This window comes from Neolamprologus multifasciatus, chromosome 22 (genome assembly GCF_963576455.1).
Source record: "Neolamprologus multifasciatus chromosome 22, fNeoMul1.2, whole genome shotgun sequence".
In the NCBI taxonomy this organism is placed as follows: domain Eukaryota; kingdom Metazoa; phylum Chordata; class Actinopteri; order Cichliformes; family Cichlidae; genus Neolamprologus; species Neolamprologus multifasciatus.
In genome coordinates, this window is record NC_140459.1 from 10,815,985 (window position 1) to 10,832,588 (window position 16,604).

Here is a 16,604-nt window from a genome sequence, read left to right on the forward strand (position 1 = left end):
AAAAATCATAATGCCAGAATGTATGGCACTTCATTTGAATTTTACTTTTTTAACAACAAACATTAACCCTACCATCACAACCCTCTGTATCTTTTGCAGACTGTGCATTTTTACAATAATGGTGTTACAGCCATTTCTGAAAACAGAATTATAAATAGTCTGCCCATCAATTAAAATAAAAATGCACTGTGACATTCCAGGGAATTATTCCTGAGTATTCAAGTTGGAACGAAATTTTATTTTGAGCAAATTCATCCTGGAGTCAGGCACGCCCTGATTCACACTTCTCCTCCCTTAGACTGCCCTGCTGCTGCCCTGTGTTCTCATATCCACTAACACTCATGCAGGCGGGCTTGGCCTCACTTCACTAAGGTTTTGTCCTTTGGCCTGAAGCCTGCCGGGCTGTTATAATTCCTCACAATCCACGTGTGTGCGCACACATTTACATGAACACGTGCACACACTCTGGCCTTATTTATGGGAGTTTGTAATGTATTTTAATCTCTTGAGCTTTCTCTCTGTGTAGCTCAGTAGTGAAACATGTACATGTTCTTTATATGGATGTGTGTGTATACATTTGTGTGACTTTACATTAAATCTTAAAACCAGTATGTTTTTAATGCCCTTTTGTTGTGAGTGCTTGAACATCAGGGAAGAGTGTTAGTTCTGCACGGTTAGCTAGGTGACTTGGCATTCAGTCTACTGCTGATAGCAGCACCCTGCACTTAGCAGTGGGTGTGACTATGTGTGTGGTTTTGTGTATGAAGGCGTATGTGTGTGCTTATCAGTTCCCAGCAAAATCAGCAGCAAAGGTAAATCTCAATAAAGCAAGTGGTGCTTAAAATGTTCCTGATTGCCATTGTGGTGTGACCCTTATTTTGAAGGGCACTGTGTCTACTAACAGGAAGTAAGGTTGGTTTTTTTTTTTCATTAGCTTGAATGGTGTGTTGTCCCAAATGGAATGAGAATAAAAGGACACAGCCGAAGCCTGTAACTCCATGACAGTGTAAGAGTGTTGTTATTATTATTTAAAGCTGAATGAAATGAATGAATGAAATGAAAAAGCTGACACAGTAGCGCTCTCATCCAGATATTTCTGCAGGACCAGTCCCCATTTGAACATGTAAATGTGCTACTGTTGGCAAAATTGATACTTTTCAAGTTTATCCTTGAATAAATATCAAATTAGTCATTAGATAAAGACATTTCTATTTTTTAAGCAAACGTTTTAAGGGTAGCTGAGTTCAGCCAGTAAACGTAGTAGGACATATTCTAATAAAGGTCATCTGAATAATTAATGCAATGATTAAAAAAACTTGTAACTTGACAGACAATGCACACCCAGCATGGCATAGCAGTGCATGGTCTTGAATGAAATCTTTTGATTCACTACTGTACAGCCAAATTCACACAGCTACAAGAAGTAATTTGCTTTCTTTCATCATTTTTTGATCATATTCTGGTAATATTTGTAACTCTTGTTGCCACGTATGGTCGTATGAGAATGTGAATGCGTGGCCTATGGAGTGTGATATCATCAAAATGTTTGGGTGTCTCCATTTCAGGAAGAGCAGTGCTGTTTCAGTAACAGGTATTGACAGCTTTAATTGTAGCTAACAAACAACTGTAATTTACCCTCCCCTTCATTTATTCCAGTTAGCCTGTGGTCTCCTGCTGCCATGATGTGTGTCTTTGTGGAGAAAAGCTGTTTGCCTCAAACCAGCTGTTGCTTGTCAGATGTGGTTAGAGGTCAGAGAAATAGTTTGTGTTGTGCAGCGAGTTAGGTGTGTATTTCATATGTGTGTTTACTGAACACTGAATATATCTTTTTTTATATATATAGGTGTTTTGACAGGCTAGAAAAGAAGAAAGGAAAACAATAAAATAGCTCTCAGCTGAGGGGGAAAAAGTTTTTAAAATTCTTTTTGAACCCTGCAGTGAATGTCAGAAACAGCAGTCTAATCCCACTTCATTGTGTCAGCTTGCCTGTCTGCTTCATGCCTCTTTCTGTCTGTGTCTCAGTGTCTGTCAATTTGAAGTTCACAAAGAGGTCATGCAGTCATGTCCTGTCTGCTGTTTTGTATGTGTTCCTGGCTGCTCACACTTCAGTGAATCCTCATTACAGGTGTTTGGATAAGATAGAAAGGAAACGAGTGAGACATAATAAACAAAATATGCAAACTAGTTTGAAGGGTGAGAAGAAGTCTTTTTGAAATCTGGGTCCCAAGAGTTGATTTTTGAAAAGCAGCCCCAGTACTGTCTGGGTTCGTTCAGAGTTCGCATCCATTTGTGTTGAGTTCAGCTAATCTTTTGCTCCTCTTCCTCAGCCAGAAGACATTAGCGGCTTTAGTAATTCTTTTTTATCTTTAACATTGTGTAGCTGGAGTTGCATAGAAGTTATTTCTGAGAAGCTAGTAGAAGGAGGTCAACTTTTATTTTGTATTTATAGTGGTAAATAGTATAAATCATGGGCAGAACATTACAACACACTGGTATGGGATTAGGATTCTTAAATTCTTAAGCCTTATTTTTCAAACACTCTTATGATGTCTTACTTCACATAAACATACTTAAGTAGAGCACTTTACCACTTCCCAAAGCAGTGGGAATGAGAATGATGGGTGAAGAGAGTGGGAGATTGACTGATCCATGTTCCTACCCACACCTATAACCAAGAGCTCTGAACAGTCTAAGGCACAGTCCCCAACCCCTGGGCCTCGGACCGGTACCGGTCCGTGAGTCCTTTGGGCCGCGAGAGTTGAGGCTCAGGTGTGAAATGTATAGTTTTCAGCGTTATTTTGTTATCGTTTTTATCGTTTACTCGGTTTTCCTTGGTCTTTTCACGTGTGTTATGAATAAATTTTCTTTTTTTTGGTACCGGTACTAGTTTTATTTTGTTGTATTTATCCGCGACACCTTAAAGGCCGGTCCATGAAAATATTGTCGGGCATAAACCGGTCCGTGGCGCAAAAAAGGAGCTTGGAAAGAAAACACTCTGAACAGTGACATAAATAACAAGGGTGGCTGGGTTCTCTATAGCCCCGTTTCATTTAGTACCTACTCGGATAGACTTACCACAGCTCGCCACAACTCAGCTCGGATGGACTGGTTTTCCATTACAATTTAGTACCTTCTGATGTACGTGGTCGCTATCATAGCAACACGTCAGAGCATCCTGCGACATAATTAATATGCAACACAAACGCTACAACAAAGGTGGACATTGACGGAAAATATACCTTGGGTTTTTTTTATAGCTATTTTCACCATTGCTGGGTTTCAAAAATGGTGGTTTTTATTTTCATGAATGAGATGCTCTTATTACTCATCGAGTGACTCTACTGGTCAGCCACTAGGAAGCATGAAGTCTGATGACGTCACACCTGTACCTGCTCAGATCGCTTGGAACCCCGACTGAGCAGGTACTAAAAAAGTACCTGGTACCAGGTACTGTGACCTAATGGAAAACCTGAAAACCGTAGCAAACCATGCCAAGTCAGTCTGAGTAGGTACCTATGGAAAAGGGTCTTATCTCTAGAGTTTGGGTATTTGAGAGACATTCAGAGTAGAGGAGCTAGTCCAAAGTGAAAGGAGCCACGTTGTGACCGGAAATTCCTTTTCAATTCAAGTGGTGGTATGCGTCAACCTGATGCGCAGTTACATTTCTCTGGAGGTGCACATTAGGTTACATAGAAGGTTATGGCATAGGGTTAAAATTGGCTTGTGGTTACAGCTTAAGTTAGGACGTAGATTTCCTACAGAAACATAATTCGCACGTTAGACTGCTGTACCTGCAACCTCATACCTGGATAAGCTGCAGATAATGGATAGATATGGTAAGCACACTTGATTCACTTTGTCTCATTTTAATCTAAGACCGTACTGCACACTACTCTCACGTGCTAGTTTCTATGCACAATGAGGTTAAGCTCACACTCGGGCCAAATCAGGTCAATGAGACAGTCGAAGTGACATGAAAAGGCAAATTCACAAAGAAGTGAGTTCTGTGCATTGCTCTTTAGATATCCTTCAAATGTCTTTGAAATGTCTCCATACCATCACCTCAAAGATATTTCACATACTGCTTTGAAATCTATTGTTGTTGTGTGCACTGTTGTTTCCCTAAATTGTTGGATTTAAGTAATCCTTTAAAGTGGGATGGTTTTCTATTTTTTTAAGCATAATATGATTAAAAGCATGATTAAAATCAACCATATGGAAACAAAGTAACTGGATGGTGCTGCACGTCTCTCTCAGAGTGTTCATTTCTTTCCATCTTCTCCTTCTCGCTTGCTTTCAGCACTCACATTCCTATGCACCTTGCATCACCAGCTGCTAAAGTGTGATACTTCTGTCCCCCGTCTGTTCATCTTTATCCCACTTTCATCTCCCTCACTGTCCTTCCGTCCATCTATCTATTCAGATCCTCAGGGGGAGAGCTTTGAGGCTCTCTGTCCACACTGCTTCTCTGAAAGCCGTGCAATGACATGTACAGAGCTTTGAATACATTTCCACCCTACTCTGGATGCTATATGTTAGCTCTTTTTTGTGTGTGTACGCATTTGCGACCAAGAAATGCATTCCCTATGGAGCTCTGTAACACTCCTGTGCTCAGCCAAAAGGTCCCAGTGCACCACACTAAAAAGTGACAGAGAAAGAGGGACTCCTGGGACACGTTGTGATAAAATACCTTTCTCTGCTTTATATTCTGACTGATTTTTATTTAAATTCTCATCTCTCTTTCTCTTTGCTTAACTTTTTACTCTACTGATGCTTTGTTGCTGTTTGAGAAAAAATTAAACACTGTAACATTAAAGGAATTTTTTCTTACTGACGTTGAACTGGTCCCTTTTTTTACCCTGTCCCACTCAACAAAGGTCTGTTCAATTTTTCTGTATTTTTTCTGTTACTGAAGGGTCATTTGTAGTTTGTTAGGGTGAAATAATAGTATTCAGGAAGTAACTGCAGCCATAACCCAGCGATTAGGAAGGCACAGTGGTAGTTAGGAGATCACTAGTTCCAGCAAAAATTCTATAATTTTCTCCTCTCGCTTTGATTACATTAATATGATGCTTGACAAAAATAAGCCTAATGCACAAAAAAGCGTTAAAGTTACAGCCGTTTCTGCATTTCAGTGCGTGATTTTTAACAAGCAGTGGGACTATATGTGTGTTCAGTCTGAGCCATCAGAATTCATTCTGAGGAAAATAAGCAGTTTGCTTGCCTTCATAAACCTGTACTGATCATTTCTATTCTATTTTTTCATTAGCTGATTTTTCCCTCTTTACTTTTAATTAGGTAACCTTTTCCATCCTTTTTCTGTGGTCTGATTCTGTCACACATTCTTTACCCACTAAACTGTGATGGCACAAATTTAATATCTGTGACATATTTTATGATCTTTTTCTTTTGGTAGTTCTTTGGCTAAGTAAACTGTAGTTAAATACAGGCATAGCTAAATAGCTAATTAAATAATGACTCAATAGAATTAATAGTTTCAGTTTTTTACTTCTGTATTTATTGTCATTACTAGTCCATGCCTATGCTACAGTATTCTGCAAATTTATACACTTAATCACATTGAGAAATGGAAAAAGTGGGTTGGTCGATATTGTTTATATGCTTTAAATGGTTAATTTTAACAAGTTGTTAGGTGGTTGCTAGGCAGCATTATGGCATCATAATATATCAGGTATTATTCAGCTTGTTATTAAATAGAAATTAGATGTTCTTCTGAAATTAAAACAATGGAAAAATCTTTTTTTAAAGGTGTTATACATAAATAAATGCTAAAAAATATAGGTGTTTAAGATGTTCCCGTGGAGCAAAGTTGGTTTCTTAACCCCTGGTGTCTAGGGATGGGTATCGTTTAGGTTTTATCCGATACCGGTGCCAAAACGGTACTTTTGAAACGGTGCTGGTGCTTAAAAGGTGCTCGAACCGGTGCTTAAAGAATAAAGAACACAAACTTTGTCCAAAAACCTCTTGTGTTTTTATTTTTCCCAGTAATTTATTTTTAGGCAAAATGATAACAAAGTTAGCCCTTTCTGTCAATAAAACACAACTTCTTTGGTTGGAACCAGTGCTTAAACAATTGAAAACACAAACTTTGTCATGAAACCTGTCATGTTTAGCAGTTTTTTTTGCAAAAAGATCATCATATTAGCCTTTTCTGGAGCTATACGGCATCGCTCTTGGCTGATGGCATGCCCAGCACAAGAGAAAACTCTTTCAGAAGGCATTGATGAGGCTGGGACACACAAGTATTTTTCTGACAGGGCAGATAAATTGGGGAGTGTATCCCTCTTACGCCACCACCAGGCCACAGGGTCTTGTCCAGAGGTAATTCCTGGCAGTCTTTTGTATATTTCAAGCTCCTTCTGTACCTGCTCTGTGATTGAGGGGACTCTACCCGCTTGAGAAGCAGCCTGTTGAAGCTCTCTGGCATTTGCTGTGGCATTTGCTGTGGCATTTGCAACTGCTGCCTTCTCCAACCTGTCCCAGATGTCAGTAGCTGCCTCACCACCTAGCCTGCCTTTAAAACGTGGGTCCATCATCGTGGCCTCCTTCAGAAATTTCTGAAGGTTTTCATCCCTTAAGTAAAACAAGATATAACATAGGAGCTGATACTGAAAAAGGTAACCCTATTTTTCATGCGCATTGATATTGTCTGCAAATACCTGTTATCTTTTCTGCAGACTACCCCAGACTTTCTCTTTTATTGAAGAGGTGAAAACACTGTCTTCATCACATCGTCTGAAATGTGCCTCCAGCTTGGCCAGGATGGGGATGATTTGACTGCATGTGGGTGACTTGTCACTTGACACACACATGGTTAACGTGTACAGGCCTTGCGTGTACTTAATAAACTCCTCTGCTTTGATTAAATCAGTGTGTGTGAACCTTTCTAGCCTGTTGAAAAATATTCACAATGTTAAAGGTAACTGACTAAATTTAGCTCTTGCAAGTGATGCTCATGTCATTCACTCACTTGTCCTTCTCCGTAGGCTTCCTCAGCCATTGATCCAGAGCAGCTGCCTGGATTGCATCAAACTGCTCCATAAATCTCTCCACCATCAGGAAGAGAGAATTCCAGCACGTCTTAACGTCAAGAATGACATTGTGCTCTGGCAAATCTAAAGCACAGATAGACACAAACATATTTTAAATTACTATAAAAAAGGTAATATGAATAACAATACTTGATATGTAACTGCATGCGATACTTACCCAGGATTTGCTGCTTTTCTCTGAGCACAGTTTTGCTCAAGGATGAACGTTTGAGCCACACCACAACTGAACGGATTTTGGCACACAGCTGGAAACTGCAGGAATGTCATACACCTTTTGTGCGGCCAGGTTGAGCGTATGAGCAAAGCATCCCACTTTTAAAGATTCCAAATTGTTCAAAGCAACATCCATGTCTACAGTGGCAGCAACTATTTTCCCTCCCAAGTGAAATTGCTCAACAACGTTTGATATTTTTCTTTAGCGACAACTGGACCTGTTTGTGACTCATAAACTGCTTCAGTGCTGAGCACATTCTGCTTCATTTTGCCTTTGTAGATGTAGTGGACAGTCACTGTGAGGAAATGGTCCTGAGCAATACGGGTCCATCCATCACAGGTGATAGCGACCTTGTTAACCTGTGCCAAATTCTGGATGAGGTTGCTTTTCTCCACGCAATGCCAAGCAGGTATAAGTGTGTTGGATAGATCATCCCTGGATGGGGGCTGATACCTCGGATTAAGGGCAGAGGACATCTCCTTGAATTAAAAAAAAAAAGAAAAAGCGAAATTTATAAAGAGAAAGTGTTTTTGACTTGCGCTGTCACTTGGTGTTCGCTCGCTCTGTGGTATAGTATCGCTTCCTGTTCCTGCTCAAACACAGTGGTGTTTCTGAGTAGCTTATTTGCTTAGCAGTTTAATTAACAACTTTTAAATACATTCTTTTTTCACAGTATAATCTTCACGTGCTTCATCCGAAGCACACTTTCTGTGTACTCACTACCTAATTTATAGCCAAAGTATTCACTCACTGTCTCTGTACTGTTTTGCTAGCTTAGCTCGTAGCCGACCCGTTAGCACCATGGCTACTTCACCTGTCCCTTCTGCACTTTCTTGCTCATTGTGTCAGATGTTTAGTTACTCCTCGGCCTCCTTTAGCAGTAATGATATCTGTAACAAATGTAGCATATTTGCAGCTCTGGAGGCCAGGAATACTGAACTGGAGACTCGGCTTTGCACCCTGCTCTCACCCTTAGCTAGCCAGGCCCCTGTAGCCGGTGCAGCCGAAGATAGCGTAGGCCCCGCTAGCTGTTCCCCGGCAGATCCCAAGCAGCTGGGGAAAGACGGCTGGGTAACGGTGAGGAGGAAGCGTAGTCCTAAACAGAAGCCCCAGGTACACCACCAACCCATTCATGTGTCTAACCGTTTTTCCCCACTCGGTGACACACCCGCTGGGGGTCAAACTCTGGTAATTGGTGATTCTGTTCTCAGACATGTGAAGCTAGAGACACCGGCAACCATAGTCAATTGTCTTCCAGGGGCCAGAGCAGGCGACATTGAAGGAAATTTAAAACTGCTGGCTAAGGGTAAACGTAAATTCAATAAAATCATAATTCACGTCGGCAGTAATGACACCCGGTTACGCCAATCGGAGGTCACTAAAATCAATATTGAATCGGTGTGCAACTTTGCCAAAACAATGTCGGACTCTGTAGTTTTCTCTGGTCCCCTCCCCAATCAGACCAGGAGTGACATGTTTAGCCGCATGTTCTCCTTAAATTGCTGGCTGTCTGAGTGGTGTCCCAGAAACGATGTGGGCTTCATAGATAATTGGCAAACCTTCTGGAGGAAACCTGGTCTTGTTAGGAGAGATGGCATCCATCCCACTTTGGATGGAGCAGCTCTCATTTCTAGAAATATCGACAAATTTATTAAACCCCTCAAAACATGACTATCCAGAGTTGGGACCAGGAAGCAGAGTTGCAGTCTTACACGCCTCTCTGCAGCTTCTCTCCTCCTGCTACCCCCCCAAAAACCCATCTCCACAGAGACTTGTGTCTGCTTCCAAAAAGACAAAAAACAAACTAAAAACCAGCAACAAACAACTTAAACATTTACAAAGAAAGAACAATACAGTATCCACATCTGAACCAAAGAGTAAAACAGTGAAATGTGGATTATTAAATATTAGGTCTCTCTCCTCCAAGTCTCTGTTAGTACATGACTTAATAATTGATCAACAAATTGATTTACTCTGCCTTACAGAAACCTGGTTGCAGCAGGATGATTATGTTAGTTTAAATGAATCAACACCCCCGAGTCATTCTAACTACCAGAAATCTCGAAGCACAGGTCGAGGGGGCGGTGTGGCAGCAATTTTTCACACCAGTCTATTAATTAATGAAAGACCAAGACAGACTGTTAATTCATTTGAAAGCCTGATGCTTAGCATTGTCCACCCCAGCTGTGAAACTCAGAAACCAGTCTTACTTGTTATCATCTATCGTCCACCTGGGCCTTACACAGAGTTTCTGTCTGATTTCTCAGACTTTATATCTAATTTAGTTCTGAGCTCAGATAAAATAATTATTGTGGGTGATTTTAACATCCATGTTGATGCTAAAAATGACAGCCTCAACATGGCATTTAATCTGTTGTTAGACTCAATTGGTTTCTCTCAAAATGTAAAAGAACCCACCCACCACTTTAATCACACTCTAGATCTTGTTTTAACATATGGCATAGAAACTGAACAGTTAACAGTGTTTCCTGAAAACCCTCTCCTGTCTGATCATTTCTTGATAACATTTACATTTACAATACTTGATTACGCAGCAGTGGAGAGTGGACTTTATCAAAGTAGATGTCTTTCTGAAAGCGCTGTAACTAAGTTTAAGAATATAATCCAGCCACTGTTATCATCGTCAATGCCCTGTACCAATACAGAGCAGAGCAGCTATCTGAACGCTACCCCAACAGAGGTCGATTATCTTGTTAATAATTTCACCTCCTCACTACGTACGACTCTGGATACTGTAGCTCCAGTGAAAACTAAGGTCTCTAATCAGAAGTACCTGACCCCGTGGTATAATTCTCAAACACGTACCCTAAAGCAGATGACTCGTAATCTGGAGAGGAAATGGCGTGTCACAAATTTAGAGGATCATCATTTAGCCTGGAGAAATAGTTTGTTGCTTTATAAGAAAGCCCTCCGCAAAGCCAGAACAGCTTACTACTCATCACTGATTGAAGAAAATAAGAACAACCCCAGGTTTCTCTTCAGCACTGTAGCCAGGCTGACAAAAAGTCAGAGGTCTTTTGAGCCAACCATCCCTTTAACGTTAACTAGTGATGACTTCATGAACTTCTTCACAAATAAAATTTTTATCATTAGAGAAAAAATTACCAATAATCATCCCACAGATGTAATATTATCTACAGCTACTCTTAGTTCCATTGATGTTAAGTTAGACTCTTTTTTTCCAATCGATCTTTCTGAGTTAACGTCAATAATTACTTCCTCCAAACCATCAACGTGTCTTTTAGACCCCATTCCTACAAAACTGCTCAAAGAAGTTCTGCCATTGATTAATTCTTCGATCTTATATATGATCAACCTATCTCTAATAATCGGCTATGTACCACAGGCCTTCAAGGTGGCTGCAGTTAAACCTTTACTCAAAAAGCCATCTCTAGACCCAGCAGTCTTAGCTAATTATAGGCCAATCTCCAACCTTCCTTTCATATCAAAAATCCTTGAAAGAGTAGTTGTCAAACAGCTAACAGATCATCTGCAGAGGAATGGTTTATTTGAAGAGTTTCAGTCAGGTTTCAGAGCTCATCACAGCACAGAAACAGCTTTAGTGAAGGTTACAAATGATCTTCTTATGGCCTCTGACAGTGGACTCATCTCTGTGCTTGTCCTTCTTGACCTTAGTGCAGCATTCAATACTGTTGACCATAATATTCTATTAGAGCGATTAGAACATGCTGTAGGTATTACAGGTATTGCACTGCAGTGGTTTGTATCATATCTATCTAATAGACTCCAATTTGTGCATGTAAATGGAGAGTCCTCTTCACACACTGAGGTTAATTATGGAGTTCCACAGGGTTCAGTGCTAGGACCAATTCTGTTTACATTATACATGCTTCCCCTAGGCAGCATCATTAGAAGACATAGCATACATTTTCACTGCTATGCAGATGACACCCAGCTCTATCTGTCCATGAAGCCAGATAACACACACCAATTAGTTAAACTGCAGGAATGTCTTAAAGACATAAAGACTTGGATGGCCACTAACTTTCTGCTTCTTAACTCAGATAAAACTGAGGTCATTGTACTCGGTGCTGAAAAGCTTAGAAATATGGTATCTAACCAGATTCTTACTCTGGATGGCATTACCTTGGCCTCCAGTAACACTGTGAGGAACCTTGGAGTCATTTTTGACCAGGATATGTCCTTCAATGCACATATTAAACAAATATGTAAGACTGCGTTCTTCCATTTGCGCAACATCTCTAAAATTAGAAATATCCTGTCTCAGAGTGACGCTGAAAAACTAGTTCATGCATTTATTACTTCCAGGCTGGACTACTGCAATTCATTATTATCAGGATGTCCAAAAAACTCACTGAAAAGCCTTCAGTTAATCCAAAATGCTGCAGCAAGAGTACTGACAGGGACTAGAAAGAGAGAGCATATTTCTCCTGTTTTGGCTTCCCTTCATTGGCTTCCTGTTAAATCCAGAATTGAATTCAAAATCCTGCTCCTCACATACAAGGTCTTAAATAATCAGGCCCCATCTTATCTTAATGACCTTGTAGTACCATATCACCCTATTAGAGCACTTCGCTCTCGCTCTGCAGGCCTACTTGTTGTTCCTAGAGTATTTAAAAGTAGAATGGGAGGGAGAGCCTTCAGTTTTCAGGCCCCTCTTCTGTGGAACCAGCTTCCAGTTTGGATTCGGGAGACAGACACTATCTCTACTTTTAAGATTAGGCTTAAAACTTTCCTTTTTGCTAAAGCATATAGTTAGGTCTGGACCAGGTGACCCTGAATCCTCCCTTAGTTATGCTGCAATAGATGTAGGCTGCCGGGGGATTCCCATGATGCATTGAGTTTTTCCTTTCCAGTCACCTTTCTCACTCACTATGTGTTAACAGACCTCTCTGTATTGAATCGTATCTGTTATTTATCTCTGTCTCTCTTCCACAGCATGTCTTTTATCCTGTCTTCCTTCTCTCACCCCAACCGGTCGCAGCAGATGGCCGCCCCTCCCTGAGCCTGGTTCTGCCGGAGGTTTCTTCCTGTTAAAAGGGAGTTTTTCCTTCCCACTGTCGCCAAAGTGCTTGCTCATAGGGGGTCATATGATTGTTGGGCTTTTCTCTGTATCTATGAAGCGCCTTGAGGCGACATTTGTTGTGATTTGGCGCTATATAAATAAAATTGAATTGAATTGAATTGAATTGAATTGAAATTTAATTCTTTTTTTTCACATAAAATAAATAAAACATATAAACCATCTCCCTGAATAAACAGAAAATACATTTGAATTTTGATTAGATGTTTTTCTTCCAGATAAAAAATAAAAACATATAGCTCACCCTTTATTCAAATATAGTTTACCTATAAACACCTAATTCCATATTTACACCAATTTTGTAAGTCTTTTCTAATTCCACATTTAGAAAAGACTTACAAAGCTAAGCAGCTATGAACATATTAACCTTTACAGTATTATACAGTCTACAAGATACTATTTTTTTTATGTCTTGTAATACAACATTTTTCACCTGAATGATGGTGACTCCACTGTTGAAAATGGATGGAGATCTTTGACTATAAATTTTGTCACTGCCCTGTGAATTTCGTCCACTTTTTCTTTGGTCATTTTAGCCTTTTTGGCCAGGGTGAAGGGAGTATCTGCCATCAAACAAGAAGACAATGTAACTACGACGGTGTTTGCTAGTTCACCTTACATGCATTAATTTAATAATAACGTGGTGAGCCTACTCAACTTATATTACACACGAACAACATTAAGATACCCACCCAGAGAAGAACGGGTGCTGCTGCCATCATCATCATCAGTTATCATTTCTGCTACACTGGCAGGGCTAGGGCCAGGACTCTCCTTTTCGGGTTCTTGGATGTTGCTAACTCCGAGAACAGACACCACAACCTCAGTGGATGTGCTCGGTGTGAGGTCTTGATGCAAGTTATCAAAGGCGGTGCATTTCTCGGCTTTTAAAAAAACGCTATGCGTCGCCAGGTGTTTCATTAGATTTGAGGTGTTACCTCATTTGCACATTATTACCTTTAGGCATTTGTTGCAGGCTGCTGAGTTTATCTTTTGCTGTGAAGTACAGCCACACTCTCGAGCGCTTCGCCTTCGGCATTTTAGCTCTGCTCTAAAAAAAAACATACGTACCTGGGCCCGCCTACTATCCTTGGAAAGGTAAAGTGATTGGCTAGATTTCAAAGTGTATGACATCTCAGGAAAAAAAGCACCAAAATAAAGCACCGAAAATGTGCGCTGCTTTTCGGTCTGGTTACTACCGTTTCCAGAACCGGTTCCACAATGGCACCGGATACCGGTACCCATCCCTAGTGTCTGACCGTGCTCTTGTCCACGAACTCAACCACCAGGTGCACCAATGCAATTCTCAGTGGGCACAAAACATTGTGAGCAGAGTATATTGACTACATCTAGAAAGGAAAGATGAAAAGAACAGAGGAGAGAAACAGAGCGAATGAGAAAGACAGAAGCAAAAAAAGACAAACTGCAAGGTTAGAAACAGGGAAACAATGAAGAAGCGAGAGGATATGAGAGAAAAAAACCAAGCTAACAAAAGCATCAGAAATGAGCAGCTTAAGAGCTTAGCTGGAATTAGAAACACCTAATTTTCCAGTGAAACCATCTCAGCCACGGCTGTACAGCGACACAAGACGAGAGCCTTACGCCCGGAGAACAATAAAGCACTTTCATCATTTGTATCCCACTCCACTGACACTTCTTCATTTATTAGTTTGTCTTGGCCTCTCAGTCATTACCATAGTCTCTGAGGCACTGAAAGATCCAATAACATTTCTTAGATTGTCTAACAATAAGTGGAGCAAATTGATATTGAGGTTTGCTAATCAGCAGCAATTCTGTCAAAACTTCAAAACACAAAAGCATCAGAGGGAAAACTTTTCAGCCTCAAGGGAGATCTGCCTTCCCACGTCAGTGAAAATCTTTACAATGAGGTGACTTTAAACATTTCTTTTCTCCCCCACCAGTTTTTCTCTTTTGACAGCAAAGCTAAAACAATAGAGACATTAACCTGGAGCAGATATTAACCTGGAGAGATATTACAAAGGTCATTACATTGAACAAAGGGTCATCAAGTGATAGTACACACTTTCACTGACGGGTGAGAGGTATTGTGTATCTGTAAAAGTCAACACTCTAGGATAGCTCTTTCGTGCTCTTTCCAAATCTCACATCTCTAAGCTGTGGATGTCTAGACAAAATAATAAAATATAGGAATCACTGGGTTGAATCATGCTCTTGCAAAAGCACAGAATATTTTTACATCATCTCATTTTTTGGCGTATTTTCTGAGGGAGAAGCTAAGTGATGAAAGGAGGAAGTAAGTGAAAATGAGAGGAAATGAGCAGATGGAGGAAAAAGTAGGTAAGGAAAATGAGATAAGAGGTGAAATGAGTAAAGAAGGGGTGATAGGAGAGGAAAGGATCATACGTCAGGGAAGGGAAGGGAGAGGAACCCGTCCGTTGAGGAGGGAAAGTAAGCTTTGCTTCCGAGAGTCAGGGGATGAGAAATGAATAAAAAAAAAAAAGACCCCAGTGGAGTATTAAAGGGTTTTTTTCCTGAAATACTGAACCCTCCTCCACTCTCACACGAGGAGAAGAAGTAGCCAGGGTTCACCAAAAAGTCACAGGAGTGGAGAAAGGAAAAAGTCAGAGGAATAACTGCCAAGTCAGATGAGAGAAAACCCTTATCTACATGTATGCTCTCTAAACTCATCCCTCCGTCGGCAAAAAGCAGTCATCTCATTTTTATTTGCTGTTTGAATCATTTTGCTGGAAAATGTGTTTCATAACCTCAACTCTAACCATCCTTATTTTTACCTTGCCCTAAGCAACACAGTGGGGATTAAGTCAAATGAGATGATTAAAATAAAACTGTGTTTACAAACAAGGCAAGATAGATAGACATACATGCACTGAATATTGAGTATACATAAACACAGACAATTACAGCCTCAGCATTGAAACTAACTGGTTGATATTATGTTGGACCTCCCTGTGCCTCCATGATAACTCAGAGGCATCAACGTATAGTGGTGTGAAAAAGTGTTGTTAAATCATGAATTAACTGTGATTAACCACTTTTTGTGGAAAGCTGAGTTAAGTTTTACTAAACACACTCAGGCCTGATTACTGGTAGACCTGTTGAATCAAGAAATTACTTAAAAAGAATCTGTTTGACAAAGTGAAGCAGGCTAGAAGATCTCAAAAAGCAACATGCCACTGACATCTATCAGTCTGGAATGGGTTACAAAGCAATTTCTAAGGCTTTGGGACTCCAGTGAACCACTGGGAGAGCCATTGTTCACAAATGAAAAAAAAAACCTGGAACAGGTGTGAACCTTCCCAGGAATGACTCGTCTACCAAAATTACTCCAAGAGTGCATTGACGACTCATCCAGGAGGTCGCAAAATAACCCAGATGAAAATGAATGAACTGCAGCTTTCACATGTCTCAAAGCTGAACTTTTTGAAAGGTTTGAGTTACATCTGGAGTAAGACTAACACAGCATTTCAGAAAAGGAACATAGGTTTGGATTTTTTTTTTGCCACTTAATAATAAACACCTTACACTGTTTACTTGTGTTATGTTTGTCTAGTATTTAAGTTTGTCCCACAAACATACAATAAAATAGAAAATCAGGAATGGGCAAATACTTTTTCACACCACCGTAGATGCCCTGTTTCTGGCACAGGCCACTGCTATAGATTTTGAGTCTTCTGGACTTTGCGGAAGAACCTTTGTGGACTTGGTTGGTCTGCAACAATGTTACAGTGGCTGATATGTATTAAAGTAACATCCGTGTGAATTCTCCAGTTTCCCAGAAGAACATTGCACTGCAGAAAGATTTCACTTCATCTTTGAGTGGTTTTAACATTTTTTTAGACTCACCCGGCTGATGAGAGGGTTACATCTTGCTGCTGCTTCTCATTTGAGAGGATCTGCTCAGATGCCTTATAAACCATATATTAATAACCAATGTATTAAAGTTACAGTAGAAAGGGGTAGTTTCAAATAGAAGTGAGAGTGCAAGAGTGCTGAAGACTTACATAATATTATACATATATATATATATATATATATATATATATATATATATATATATATATATATATATATTATTATTATATAGATTATTCTTATTAGTGTATTTATTTATATTTAAAAATACAAATGAAAAGAATTTTACATTTTTGAAGTTACCCTTTAATTTGTCCTACTTTTTTGCAGTTTACATCAAAAGGACTCAAGTTATATATGAAATGTGGGGGAAATA

At 39.9% G+C, this 16,604-nt stretch overlaps 2 pseudogenes; both read right to left on the reverse strand.

The window, feature by feature from the left end:
* Positions 1–5,025: 5,025 nt before the first annotated feature.
* LOC146492973 (E3 SUMO-protein ligase ZBED1-like) lies at positions 5,026–6,851 on the reverse strand (annotated as a pseudogene).
* Positions 6,852–7,102: 251 nt separating this feature from the next.
* Positions 7,103–7,792, reverse strand: LOC146492974 (uncharacterized; annotated as a pseudogene).
* Positions 7,793–16,604: the final 8,812 nt, after the last annotated feature.